The sequence below is a fragment of the Manduca sexta genome, unplaced genomic scaffold (genome assembly GCF_014839805.1).
Source record: "Manduca sexta isolate Smith_Timp_Sample1 unplaced genomic scaffold, JHU_Msex_v1.0 HiC_scaffold_50, whole genome shotgun sequence".
NCBI classification, from domain to species: domain Eukaryota; kingdom Metazoa; phylum Arthropoda; class Insecta; order Lepidoptera; family Sphingidae; genus Manduca; species Manduca sexta.
Genome location: NW_023595297.1, coordinates 1 through 15,244, shown reverse-complemented (window position 1 = coordinate 15,244; position 15,244 = coordinate 1). Strand labels below are relative to the sequence as shown.

Here is a 15,244-nt window from a genome sequence, read left to right as displayed (position 1 = left end):
TTGTATAAGTAGATACTAAATAATATTATTTTCATAATATAACTCTTTTTTAACAGCATATTTCAAGTATTTGAAAGCGTACGAGTATAATACAATCATATATTTAAACCATCTCGCATGCATTTAAAATGGAAAATACAAAATATTTTAAGTCGTGAAATGAAATTCATTTTATAACGTATTAATAAAATATGTTTGAAGCCAGATATTTGAAATTGTAGTACTAATACAAAATACCTCAGAGTCAGGTATTTCAAAGGCTAATTTACATTATTATGAAGTATTTAAAAACAAATTCTAATAGTGTACCTACAAAACTAAATCGGGAAGCTGTTTTTGTTTTAAATAATTATATCGACAGAAATTTATAAATATCTTATCCCTAATATTGGCATAGACAAAGCCAGAGACAATTATCAAAGTAGTTGAGGATCAACTAAGAATCGCCTATATATGCAACTCCTACCTATATAATGATTATTATATTGTTCAGACCATTGGCAACATCTGTCATATTGACAATTCGATGGACTTTTGGCGGGAAGTCAAATAAGGCGGCAATTTTTAATATCGCTTAAATTTTATTTTATTTTTTGCTAGTAAATATTGATAAATACTTTGTAATATAGTTTTGTAAATAAAGTATTCCACAATGGGTCCTCCCAATGATGGAGAGGACCCTGGAGATATCAAAAAAAATTATAAGAGACTTTTCCTGGAAAATGGTACTTGTGAATATATAGTTTATGTTGAGTCGACTGAAAATGAAAAAGTGGGGAATAAAACCCTATTACATTAACAAATCTGTTTTGTGACAATGTCAAAGGCATAATTGGAGTACACAGAATAAATGCTTTAAAAATTGGTGTATCCTTCAAAACAGCAGGAGCTGCCAACAGTTTTTTGAAAATGGAAGATTTTTTATTAAAAAATAAATTAAAAGCTTTCATTCCCTCCTATCTAACTGAAAAAATGGGAGTATTAAGATATGTACCCAAAGATATGAGTAACGAAGAGATATACAGGAATATCAGCTGTGACAGTGAAATTATTTCGATCAAAAGAATGATGAGGAAAGTGGATGGTATATTAACACCTATGGGTACAGTCATAGTAACATTTGCCTCAACATCCTTACCCCAGTATGCTTATATAAAATTATTTAGATATCAAGTTACCCAATATATACCTCCACTCCTTCAATGTTTCAAATGCCTTAAATTTAACCATTCTGCAAAGGTATGCCGAGGAATCCAAAATTGCTCATCATGTGCTGGAAAGCACTCTTATAAAGAATGTGACGTGGAAGAAATAGTGTGCATAAATTGTGGGGGTAACCACTTAGCAGTGTCCAGAGATTGCCCAATAAAAAAGAAGAAAATGGAGGAGAAAAAACAAATATTTCCAGAATTCGTATGCCACTGTTGTGAGTACACCACTTATCTATAATGACAAATCTTTCCCTGCATTGCCCACAAAAATAAATACAAATAATTCTAAAGATAATGAACTTAATGTACAGGAAATAGCTAATAATGATATTATTCTTAAGGCAATAGTGAAATCCATTGTTACTCTAGGTAATAATTCCGACAATACTCCACTTACTACTAAGAAAATTAAAGAAATATTCTTATCAAATTTAATTTAATGGATAATTATTTACAAATATTACAGTATAATATACAAAGTTTGCAGAGTAAAAAGCCTTATTACAAAATTTATTAGTTGAAAAGTCTGTTGACATTTGTCTTCTTAATGAGACTTGGATAAAACCCAACACTAGAATTCCAAATTTCCCATCATATAATTTTCATTATAAAGTATCCAAAAACCCTCATCATGGAGTCGGTATACTAATCAAACATGGTTTACAGTACAGTATAATAGACACTTTGTATCATGAGTCCATACAAAATATATGTATTTCATTAAAACTGGCACAAGCTGTATATATTTACTTTGTATTTATTGTCCACCCACTAATCAATTTGATGATTTAAAATTGAAGAGACTTATAAATTCCTTACCAAGGCCTTGTGTTATAATGGGTGATTTTAATGCTCATCACATGGCTTTTGGATCTAATTATGACAACAATAGGGGTAAATGCTTGTTTAACCTTATAGATGATTGTGATTTATGCATTTTAAATGATGGATCTACAACAACGGTCCCTTATCCTGGTAGACAGGCTGCTGCATTAGATTTGGCTCTTACTAGTTCTTCTATTGCTCATCTTTGCAATTGGTATGTTCATGATGACCCAATGGGTAGTTACCACCTTCCAACTTTTCTTGAGATAAATGTGCAACCATCATCATACTGTGTCTCTCCTGTAAATGAAAGTAAATATATATATAGCAAAGCAAATTGGCCTGAATACTGTTCTCTGAGTGAAAACGGATTTTCGCATTTGGATCTGGTCAATGATAGTTCCCTAACATTGTATAATAATTTTGTTCAAATATTAAAAACTTAAGAGATAAAACTATTCCTAAAGTTAAAAAAAGATCAATTAACTCAATTTCTAGAAAACCTGTTCCATGGTGGAATCAGAACTGTACTGATGTCGTAAATAATTCTAAGAAAGCTCTGAAAGATTATTTTTCACAGCCTACAATAGAAAATTGGATAAAATATAAAAAGTTAGATGCTGCTAAGAAAAGAATATTAAAAGAGGAGAGCATTACTTCTTGGCAAAACTTATGTGGTAGTTTCAACAGACTAACACCAATTTCTCGAATATGGGGATATGTTAGAAAATTTAAGAGGATAGGGATTAGTGACAAAAACAGAAATTTTAATGATGACTGGGTTCCTGATTTTATAAATAATTTAACAGACACAACACAAATCAGTCAAGATAGATTAACTTATTTATTTGAAAGTGCAACTGAAACTGATATTAACACATTTCTTAATAGTACATTTAACTTAAATGAATTACATATATCTTTGAAATCAAGAAGAGATACTACTCGGGACTAGACGACATTCCATATTTATTGGTTAAAAATTACATTTGAATGCACAAATCATTTTACTTAGTATTTACAATAGAATGTGGAAGGAAATAGTAATACCAACTACCTGAAAACTCAATGTGTCATTCCTATATTAAAACCTAATAAGCCCATAAACAGTGCAACATCTTATAGGCCAGTTTCATTATCTTCATGTTTGGGTAAACTATTTGAAAATATGTTAAAATTAAGATTAGATTATTTCATTGAGTCAACTAATGTAATTCCTTCAGTACAGTTTGGCTTCAGAAAAGGCAAAAGTTGTTCTGAAAGCTTTGTATCATTAATATTTGACATAAAACAAGCTAAATTAAGTCACTCCAATATGATATGTGTATTTTTAGATGTAAAAGGTGCTTTTGATAATGTTAATATAGAAGAACTCATTCAGATTTTATACAACACAGGTATACCTGCCCAAGTTTTAAAGTGGTTGTATAACTTTATGAGTGATAGAACTGTATATGTGAAGTATAATGACAAACTGCATGGGCCTAGATGTGTAAATAGAGGTGTTATGCAAGGGGCTACACTGTCGCCACTATTATATAATTTATATACCTCAGAAATTTCAAAATATGTTGACACAACAAATGTTAAGATCCTACAATTTGCAGATGACTTGCTTTTGTATAGCACAAATCAAAATTTGCATGTTGCTCAAAGTAACATTAACAATGCACTGAAACAGTTGTACAATTTCTATCATAATAAACTTAAACTTGATATTAGCCCTTCAAAAGTTCAGTTTTAGTTTTAGTAAACAGTTAAATGTAGATGATGTAAATATTTTTACAACACAACTCAAATTCCATTGGTAAAACAACACAAATTTTTAGGAGTTATTATTGATGATAAGCTTAAGTTTGATGAACACATTAAACATATTTGTAAAAAGCATTAAATGGTATTAATTTACTAAGACATTTAGCAGGCACTTACTGGGGTCTGACCCAAAACAATGGCTATGTTGTATAAGAGTATAATTAGAAGTCACTTTGACTACAGCAGTTTAGCCTACATGAATGCTAGCAGAACTCATTTAAAGAAGTTAGATGTGATACAAAACATGGGCCTGCGACTCATTTGTGGAGCTATGAGATCAACACCTATTAACTCACTAGAAATAGAAACTTGTATACCTCCTCTGGTTTTGCGTAGATTACAGTTGGCCCAAAGATTTTATTTGAAAATAGTATCCTTAAACAATAGCATTCTTCACAAACAACTCGAATTGAGTCCTCTGGACATAGAACCAGTCTCATCTAATGTAGTCACTGCTCCTTCACTTGTACATGGGACAATACCTGAAATCCAAACAATTTATAACTTGGTTAAAAAGAATTCTAAGCATATTCAAAAATATAGTAACTGGCCATTGTATACTAATTCATTTAAAGTTCTTATTGATTGTCCTATAATACATGTAAATACTGTACATGACAATACTGATTTTTAGAATTTAAGAATAGCAAAATAATTATTATTTATTATATACAGATGGATCCAAAACTGATAGTTACTGTACAGCAGCATTTTATGATCCTCAACTTAATTATACAAAATGTATGAAGATAAGTACTAACTGTAGTATATTTACAGCGGAGGTATATGCAATTTATTGTGCATTGCTCTATGTAAATACGAATGTAAGTAATATTTTAATAATTTCAGATTCTAAGAGTGTTTTGTGTTCATTAAATAATTTCCACATTTCCTATAAAATAAATTATTTGGTGCACGCTATTAAAAATAAGTTAACTCAACTCCGAGATGAGAAACACCTTAACATAGAATTTTTGTGGGTTCCATCACACAGTGGCATACGTGGAAATGAAATAGCAGATAAGGCAACCCACGCGAACCCTGATGAGGATCACACAGAGTCGATGAAGGTCCATTTTACCGATTATTACAGCTTGTACAAAAGTAGCAATAAACTGTTATGGAAAGAATACTGGGACTTTACCCTGCAGACCAAAGGAAAATGGTACAGCAAAATACAGAAAGAATTACCAACGAAACCTTGGTATCATCAACACAAATATATTGACAGAAAGTTTTTAGCTGCATCACACGCATGAGGTTGGGACACTGTTTGACTCCAGCACATCTTTATAGACTTCATTTAGTGAATAGTAACAGATGTTCTTACTGTAATCAAGCAAATGCTGATTTGGATCATATCGTACTTCGGTGCCCTGCGTTTGGAATTGACCGTTTATTATTAGCGAACGATTTATGTGATAGTGGTACATGTGTAAATAGTAACATTGAAAGTATTCCCCGCCAATTGGAAGATATATTATCCAATATTCAAATGTATAAAGCTTTGTTTATCTACATTAGTCGTACTATTAAGAAAATTTAATTGTAAATTGTATCAAAACTCCTATTTGTATTTTATAAACGTAAGAACTATTTGTTTAATATAGTAGGTAAAATAATTTATGTATGCGTCTGAAGGACTTGTATCCATGGACAGAAATAAATAAAAAAAAAAAAAAAAAAAAAATGACAATTCGATTTTTCACATTTTGAAAATAGAGGTGCAATTTGTTAACGGGAATCGTAGCGGGTAGATACCTATGGCGACCCGAGAAGACCAAATAAAAGACCTAAAGGAGAAAAACAATGAATTGGTGCAAAAAGTGCAGTATTGGAAGATGACGGCGGCGCAGCGCGAGGACGAAACTCGCGCTGATGAAAGAAGTCAATGAATTAAGGCTTAAACTTAGCGTTAGTATGAAGATCATTAACTAAGTGCTAATGCCTCCATAAGCGTTTCAACGCTCTTGAGAGTTGCATACAACGTAAATGACAACATAAATTACGATACAAAAGATGTATATGTCAACCTGTATTACTATACTTAGTTGTTGCACTCAATCAATTTTGTTTATAATTTTATTTTCATAAACATCAAATGGGACAAGTTTTTGTTGCAGTTATATAATGAATATGCAGTATTTCTAAAGGAATATGCCATTATCTGTTATTCCCATACTACTATTAATACACATATTTGTAGCACCTAAAGACTATTAATTCTTATGAACACTTGCTTTGATAAACAGCATTTTTAGTTTACCTCAAAAATACAAAGAAACTCATGACATTCATAGATAAGTTCCTTTATCAATATATCAAATGCTATGAAAGTATGTAGCAATAATAAAAAAGTCACTTCTTAAAAAAATATACTGGATAATCTCTGATATGGCTGTGCATATATTGACCAAGCACTTAATAAGATGAAATTGATGAATTAGTTTGGTCCCTACACAATTATTATAAAAAAAAAAACAGATGAAATTACTTTAAATGACTGCTTTACTAACACTGCTTACAACTACCTTTTTAAAGAAATTTGCCCAGGTCTGATGACTGATAGAATTCCAATACCAATACCTATCTACTGCAATGTATAAGTTTGTTAGCTTGCTTTTTTTAAGCCATAGTTTTGAATTAATGTCATTGATCATAAGTGAACACGAAAAGATATGAATAAATCTTTAGGGTATGTATAATGTCCGCATTTCACTTCAATTTCATTATAAATGGATTCTACCATTAATACAGTTGTCTTCTGTTAATCTGCCTTTTTAATTGAAGAAACGTGATTATTATACATATGAATTATTATTATGTATCTAGTTTCACTTGTCAGTCTGTACATGTTTATGACCATTTCTGAGATAAAAATTACGTTATTGGGGCTATGTTTGGTAGTTATAATTGGTTATTTGACAATATGCAAAATAGGCACTTATTTATTGCTCTAAGTACCTATATAACAACTGATCATAGCTAAACAGCAGATTGCAGATAGGATTAAAATAAAAAAAAGATAGATAGGTTAAAAAAAATATTTCATGTAGTTTATAGAGTTTAAAACAATTTTTAACAACATATACAAAGAAATATATTTTACAGCTAGTTTACACAAATAAATAGTGTAAGATGGTGTCTAGAAACTAATCAAATAGCCTATTGGTGAAACGATAAACAAAATCAGTTAAATTTTTTTTGTTTCATCTTATCATTGTTCATGGTTGGCAATCCTGATAATCATAAATCCATGTAGCTGAGATCCTGTGATAATCAGTAATATACCTACATTAATTGCTTTATACAATTTTTATATGAAGCAGGGTCTGAAGCTAGTCATAGGTTTATTTAAATAAGAAGCCTTGAAACTAATATACAACTATACATTCACAGCGGCTCAGAAGCACTGGTGGCGTCCAGGCGCGTCAGTTCGACTCAGCCATACAGGCGACGAGCGAACGTGCGCTCGCGCATCTCGTCCAAGCGTCTGGGGAGATCGCGCACACCATAGAACTGGCCAAGACGTACATGAGGGACAGGCAAGAACTAGACGCAGCATCACCACGATGGAGCGCTATAGGTGGAACACCAACGAGAAGACTGACAAGATCCACAGAGTGCCACCGATGATGATAGGAGGACAGAGCATACAACCGGTGGTTGCTTTAAGTAGGACCTTATTTAATACAAGCAATACACGTGAGTTTATAGATCAATTGATATACAATGTTTCTAGGCTATATATTTTAAGGTTTTCGTTTTTTTCTTGTTTAACATAAATGTGCTTTTAAGTTTGGTTTGGGGTTTGTTAGTGATGGGGACAGTAGGTTCACGCTCTAGCATATTAGTTATAAATAGGTATATATGTATTTTTTTTTTCAATAAATATAATTTTGGTGAAATAAGTGTACATTCTACAGTTCTTAGTTATGTTTTTGTCCAATCTCTCGATGATGTAGGCGTGAGCTTATGTATTTTTGATTTTATTTCCAGAGCCAGCTTCAAGGAGTCCCAATCGTAGCTTGACAGGGAGAGCGGTGCCCATGCATATGTTACAAGGTATTTTACCATTACTTATACAACTTTAATGTGACATCATCACAATAACCCAGTGTATCAGCAGAATATAACAATTTTTTAAAACTTTTCTTTTGTATCAGGGCAAAATTTAAAATATGACCAAAAATCGCAAGTGTTTTCTTGTAATATTCTTAAAACTGTTATTTTCATTTTCTCTTGAAATTATTTCCAGATGTGTATATACCACTGACAAGGATAGACGCTGGCAATAGACCAGCCGATAATGCGGAAGCGGAAACGGACGCGCAGGACGCGGACAATAGCACTGAGGAGGTTGGATTGGACGGTAATTTGCTTCATACTGGTTACAGTTACTTACTTACACATTTATTACCAAATAAGTCACAATACTTTTTGGAAATTATTGCTAAATAAAAAAACAAAGATTTCTTATATTTACGCTAATAAGAAACGTAGAAATAAAACAAGATTTCGAATTTTATCGTTTTGTATATCATAATATTCTCCCAACATGAAGACTTTGCAGCCTTCGTGGTCACAGAGCAAACTGAGTTGTTAATCGTCCGCAAAGTCAAAATTACAATATCTACGCCTTCCTTAGGCCCTTGGCGGCGAGTAGAAGTGATGATTGATTGTAATGTTTGCAGACAGCGTTGAGAGAATGGACGACTCTCAGGAGGCGTCGGAAAGCGAAGACTTTGATGCGTCGTAAGTCAAAAAGTACTTTATGTAAATATTAATATCAGCCCTGTATTATAATACTGTCCTGCTGTTGGGCACGGGCCTCCTCTATTACTGACAGAGATTAGGCCTTAGTCCACCACGCTGGCCTAGTACGGATTGGTAGACTTCACACACCCTAGAAATTCCTATAGAGAAGTCCTCAGGCATGCAAGTTTCCTCACAATGTTTTCCTTCACCATTAAAGCAAGCGATAATTCACAAAGAATAGACACATAATTTTAGAAAAGTCAGAGGTGTGTGCCCTTGGGATTTGGATCTGCGGGCATTCGTCTCGGCAGTCCGTTCCACAACCAACTAGGCTATCGCCACTATTGGCTTACTAGTGATTCGCTACCACTGTTCACTACCATCATGACTTATTCCTTATACTGTACCATTAACATAATGTAATGTCAACAGTCGCAGGCTAGATGCGGTGACTGAAGATATAGAGCCAGAAGATGAAGTACAAACACCACAAACAAGGTTTGTTAAGCAAAAACTTACTACAACAAATCAATAATTCATTTAGATATAACATTGTAGTCAATGTAACTACTGGACATGATAAGACTTAACATTGCATGTCTCAGGATGGCGAGCAGTGGAATACCAAACAATACTTTGTAATTCAAGCTGTTTGTTGGTTTTGTTACTGGCTATGGGCGATCGTATCGCTTATCATCAGGCGAACGGCAAGCTCGTCTCGTCATTCAAAGCAATAAAAAGAGTGATCAGTATTTTCTGTAAGACTAATTTTGTGGAAATAAAAAAAATACATTAATTTCTGATTAATACTGATTGACAATGTGTAATATCATCATGTAGTTGTACGAGAGATTTCTTTTCAATATAATTAAATTATTTTAGGAATAAAGTAGACAATCCATTGGAGGGTCCCAGTTGGTTGTTGGATACACCCGAGCAAGCCCAGGTGAGTTATTTGATAACATTTAATCATCTTGGTTAAAAGGTAGAACCATTTTGTGACAACTTTAATTTTAAGTATTTGATTTCAATGTATTCTATAGATTTAATTGTCACAAATAAACTGCTTTCCTTTCTTTTTTTTGGATAGTAGATAACATATCTTGCCAGTTGGAGTGGAAGGAAATTTAAATAGTTTATATAAATATTTATTTCGATGCTTGGGTATGTGGTATCAGCAATTTCTTAAACGATGTTTAGATTAATAGTAGATCTTGCACAAACTCATTTTTCCAAATTTCGAAGTTTTCATTACTTGCTGCAAGTTGCATGTATATACTATTCATATATTGCTATTGTTAACGATCTGTAAGCTCTTGCGGAATATATTGTAAGGTTTGTCAATAGGCCTTTAACTGCGTATTATTAATATTAAAGATTGTGTTCTTTGTCAGCAGTCATCCAAAAGCAGGACCGGCAATCTGGAGCCGGACTCCACGACCGAAGTAGACGAGGCGACGTGCGTGTCGCCGCCCAACAGTGATCAGACTGAAGATGATGCGCAGGTGATATTTATATATATTTTTATAACTTTGAACAAGTATAATATAATAATTTATTTTATTTCATATTATAAAATATCATCATTATTTTTATGCTAGATCTGAAGCTTTAAAGTTGGTAAATCTTCGAGATACATTTTCATAAATTTTTCATTGCGTTATCGAGAGCTAGTAAGTGTAGTCGTAGCCCAACAGTGGACAGTAGAGTAATACATAGCGTGCAGCAGGGCGAGGCTGGCGTGGCGGCGCCGGTGTTCACGCCGACGGTGCGGCGCCGCAAGCGCACGCGCTCGCCCCGCGCGCGCACCCCGCCGCGCTCGCCCCGCGCCGCGCGCGCGCGCACGCACTCGCCCTTCACCCCCGTCACACTCGCGCAGCGGAGGACAGGTACTTTATTTTATCTTCTATACTTATAATAAATCTGTAGAGAGGTCAATTCTGTACATGAAATATATTTACAAAATAACTATCAGGGGTGATTAGGATCGATACTGATGCCAAAAATGCAATTAGTAAAATTTTTGTCTGTCTGTCTGTCTGTCTGTCTGTATAACCGTTATAGAAACAAAAACTACTCGACGGATTTTAACGAAACTTGGTACAATTATTTTTCATACTCCTGTGCTGGTTATAGTATACTTTTCATCACGCTACAATTAATAGGAGCAGAGCAGTGAAGGGAAATGTTGGGAAAACGGGAGAAGTTACTCCATTTTTAAGCTTCCGTCGCGTGTGCAACCTTAATGGTTAAAGCTACATAGAAATCATGTATGACGGAAATGTTCTCCTTAAAATTATGTAAAAATATCCCACGACAGCATATGTCTATCTTTTATGGTTGACTCACAATGACACGTGTAACTCCCGATAGCTTAGCAGTTCGAAGCTTTCTCATTATATTTGTTTACTAATCTTAGGAACTATCGGTCCAAACTGAAAAATTATTTTTGCGTTGGATAGCCCTTTATTTGTGGATTGCTATAGGCTATATATCATCACGCTATACCCAATAGGAGCGGAGCAGCAATGGCTAATCTCTGGAACTACCGGTCCAAACTGAAAAATTCTTTTTGCGTTGGATAGCCCTTTGTTCGTGGAGTGCTCTAAGTTATATATCATCACGCTATGACCAATAGGAGCGGAGCAGTAATGGCTAATCTTAGGAACTACCAGTTTGAACTGAAAAATTCGTTTTGTGTTGGATAGCCCTTTATTTGTGGGGTGCTATAGGCTGTATATCATCACGCTATGACAAATAGGAGCGGAGCAGTAATGAAACATGTTACAAATACGGGGACAATTTATTCGTTTTGAGAGCTTCCGTTGCGTGCGCTGCGTAAACGGTTAAAGTTATGCAACAATGATGTACGTCGGGATTATTCCTCTTAAAAGTTCTAAAAATATATTATAAAACAAAGTCCCCGCTGCATCCTGCTTTGCCTGAACGTCTTAAACTCAAAACTACCCAACGTATTAAGATAAAATTTGGTATGGAGACAGTTTGAAACTCTGGGAAGAACATAGGCTCCCGGAAACTACTACTTTTATAATGGAAAATTTTAGCCTGAAAAACTTTATAACGCGGGCGGAGCCGCGAGCAAAAGCTAGTTTTTAATAAAACTTTTTTAACCGTCAGTTTATAATAAGCACTTTAATTATTGTTATCTAAATTGTGGCCAAGGACACAAAATTATAGAAAATTGATTTTTTTTTATGTGGTCAAAGATGTTTTGGAGCTGACTACGATGTCATCAGTACATCATGTCATGTTTGAAGACACATTAATTTAAGTTCCCTATAGCAATAATAATAATAATAATATCAGCCCTGTATTATATACTTGCCCACTGCTGAGCACGAGCCTCCTCTACTACTGAGAGGGATTAGGCCTTAGTCCACCACGCTGGCCTAGTGCAGATTAGGTAGATTTCACACACCCTCGAAATTCCTATAGAGAACTTCTCAGATGTGCAGGTTTCCTCACGAGGTTTTCCTTCACCGTTCAAGCGACCGATAAATTCAAAAGAATACACACATGATTTTAGAAAAGTCAGAGGTGTGTGCCCTTGGGATTTGAACCTGCGGACATTCGTCTCGGCAATTCGTTCCACACCCAACCAGGCTATCGCCGCTCAATCCCTATAGCAAATGATAATTATATTCCAGTAACAACGGTCGCGTGCTGAAGGTGCTAGTGGCGAAGATGCGCCTGAGCAGCGGGTCGGAGGACGCGCTGACGTCGCCGCCGCCCGCACTCGCGCGCCTCGACGCGCCGAGCCCCAACGGCGCCACCGACGCCGCGCTGCTCGTGTCGTGAGTACACCTCTCCAGTGCTGTACTACAACTATGTACAAAATAATCCATCACGAGCTAGTGTACTCAAGTTGATTGCTATTACACAGTCTACAGGGTTATGCGGAAAGCATATATCAGTAGTTATTCCATTTAGAGTATGATTATGGTCAATGGATTTTGTAAAAATTAGTAATCCGTAAGTAATCCGTTTTTATACAAAAAACAGAGTTAGATGTATAAATTAAAATATTATTTTAACTTTCTTTTCAAATGTACACACATATGTTGACACTATAATATAGTACACATCTTCATAATATTTAATAATAAGTGTTGCTTGCGGTTACGCTCGCCTGAAAAGTCTTTCCCGCAACAAAAGTTACTATAAAAGCTTTTGCCTTAGTGACACCAATAATGACGACACAATGAGCCCAATGGAAGTCTGCGCTCGAGAGCCAATCGCACAGAGCAGTCGACGCGACAGCCGACATGATCGCACCGAAAGACACACCAAAGACGCCAAGCGGTCTGACCATGCAGCACCCGAGCCTCACGACAAATCGGACCACCACGATAGATCAGACCGACACGATAAATCGGAACACGACAGAACCGACCGACACGATAGGTCGGAGGTGAATCGGAGCGATCGGTTCGTGAGTATGGAGCGAGGGTCGCGCGCCGGCAGCGAGGCCAGCGTGCTCAGCAGCGACGGGCGCGACAGCGACAGCGACCCCGCGCGGGAGGGACGCACGCGCCGGACACGGAAACCTATCACCTACAAGGAGAAACCGCTTAACAGGTACTACTTTTGACCATAAGTAATGCTACTTCACGTTTGTTCGTAAAAGCAACAATATATTTTCAATCCATTTCTTATAAAAGAACTTTAATTTTTCATTCTGGAAGCTATGACATAGTAATTCTGACACTAAAATTTATTGTACCATCGAGCCTAAGATCTCTATTGTTTGCTTACAGAAAACTGAGGAGATGATTCAAAGAGCACTTCGCGGAATGTTTATGTCATATATTGGCTGAGGAGTTGGTTTAACTCGCTATGTAGACCAAACCGTACTGACCTAAGTGGTACATAACTTAGGTAATTATAATTAAAAATGTTAAATATTATTTCCATGACATTAATATTAATTTATGAATATATTGAATTGTATAAAGTTTTGTCGAATTCTACCGCCGAGGAGCAATGTAAGCTGCTACGGTTTGAAGGACATTGTGTTCTGTACTGAGTGTAATAAGAAGTAAATTGTAATGTATTTGAAACAAGCAGCATATTAGGCTTTGTAACCTACAGGTTAAATGTTTATTTTAATAATTAACCAAAGCCCTAACTGCGGATAAATGGTGAAAATAAACCAATCAAATTAATTTGTAAGCATGATAAAAAAAACTTAATTCTGGTTGGTGCGTTTTTTACTCTTAATCTGAAATATATCAGGATAATTAACTATTGAAATTAGGTATTGGTGTTTCTTCTGTTTAGAATTCTTCAAAAAATCAGCCTGTGTCACCATTTTAATGTATTAATAGTACTTTAATTGTAAACGATTGTATATTCAATTCCAAGTTTTATATATACTTACTACCATATTATTTGTATGATAAACAAGATTACAGAAAAAATCTTATGGATATTATGATGTTTAAATGATTATCAAATCCATCATATAATGGATTATTTATGAATGTATACCCATAAATAGGGGAGTACAATAAATATTATGCATATTATAGTGTAGGAAATATAATAGGCATGGATATATATGACTAGTGAATTAACAACTGCACATACATTTTGCTATTTCTTACGGCAAAATTAATCGATATGTTTGATGGGATATCGATGTTTCGATATCCGATGAGTGCTTGATTCTCGGATTAATTGATGCTTTTGGCTTCGATTATAGGTATTTTAGTGGATTGGCTTGAAGAAATGTATATATTTTAGTAAATACACAAGAAGTACCGTATGAAAACAGTATACAAAACTGAATGTTAGGTATTGATAAATTTTAGGTTTCAACCCACCGATATGTGATACATTCTTGACAGTTAATTGGATTGTATAGATATTTAATTAAAGTAAACCGCCAGACTCCCACGCATACGTGTCACGTGGTCGCGCCAACTAGACGCATTTGTGAACTAATTCCATAGACATAGAGAATGATTGATGTTCAGCTGTAAGCATACTGGTAGAGAGGAAAGAAAGATGTAAGATTTGTATTGTTCTAATGCTTAGTTTACCTTAACAAGTTCTTGCAATAATATATTGAGAAGAATAAGAAGTTCCAGATGCGTTTACACTAGCGGTAATATTTCATAGTATAAACATACGACTTACCCCAAGTACTGCAAACTTCAAATTTTGCAGAAGTTGGTCTAATCAACTTCTATTGCTTATTTAATATTCTGATTAGTTGTCCGAGGATCGGGAAAGTGTTCTGCTCATGCGCACGTGTCACTGCTGTAAAGAAAAAGACTTTTATCTGTCTCTACTGAGTGGTCAATGTGACAGATGAATCCATTCTCTATGTCTATAGTTTGCTGTCTATAAACCCAAACGCCGTTGCCTTACGATAAAGTCAATCGAGTGATGTTTATATTATTATTATATTATTAGGTACAGCTGTGGACAAATTTTCTTATTGCAATGTAATATTGTACACCGTACCTGCCTATAAATAAGGCTGATTTCGCTTGTGTATTGAATTTGTATTATAGCATGAAACTGAGTGCACAGTACCAGGTTTGTGGGTTATTTATTGTCTATAATCTGCATTAATGTTGTTGGATTTGATTAAAATTATCTGCAAT

The 15,244-nt window shown here is 34.7% G+C and overlaps 1 long non-coding RNA gene and 1 other non-coding gene across 4 annotated transcripts; one reads left to right on the top strand and one right to left on the bottom strand.

The window, feature by feature from the left end:
- Nucleotides 1-1,810: 1,810 nt before the first annotated feature.
- Nucleotides 1,811-5,415, bottom strand: LOC119193407. Of its 3 annotated transcripts, none has more exons than XR_005113946.1 (3): nucleotides 5,182-5,415; nucleotides 4,169-4,333; nucleotides 1,811-2,336 (listed from the first exon to the last, which is right to left on the bottom strand). It is a non-coding gene; the product is annotated as an uncharacterized LOC119193407 (long non-coding RNA). The 3 variants fall into 3 exon arrangements; XR_005113947.1 differs by lacking the exon at nucleotides 5,182-5,415 and adding an exon at nucleotides 5,043-5,150; XR_005113948.1 differs by lacking the exon at nucleotides 5,182-5,415 and adding an exon at nucleotides 4,996-5,091.
- A 132-nt stretch (nucleotides 5,416-5,547) lies between these two features.
- On the top strand, nucleotides 5,548-13,862 carry LOC115445351. Its single transcript, XR_005113949.1, has 13 exons — nucleotides 5,548-5,765; nucleotides 7,251-7,556; nucleotides 7,851-7,916; nucleotides 8,110-8,223; nucleotides 8,546-8,606; nucleotides 9,042-9,107; nucleotides 9,492-9,555; nucleotides 10,004-10,114; nucleotides 10,336-10,498; nucleotides 11,837-11,879; nucleotides 12,278-12,424; nucleotides 12,810-13,208; nucleotides 13,388-13,862. It is a non-coding gene; the product is annotated as an uncharacterized LOC115445351 (transcript).
- The last annotated feature ends 1,382 nt before the right edge of the window (nucleotides 13,863-15,244 follow it).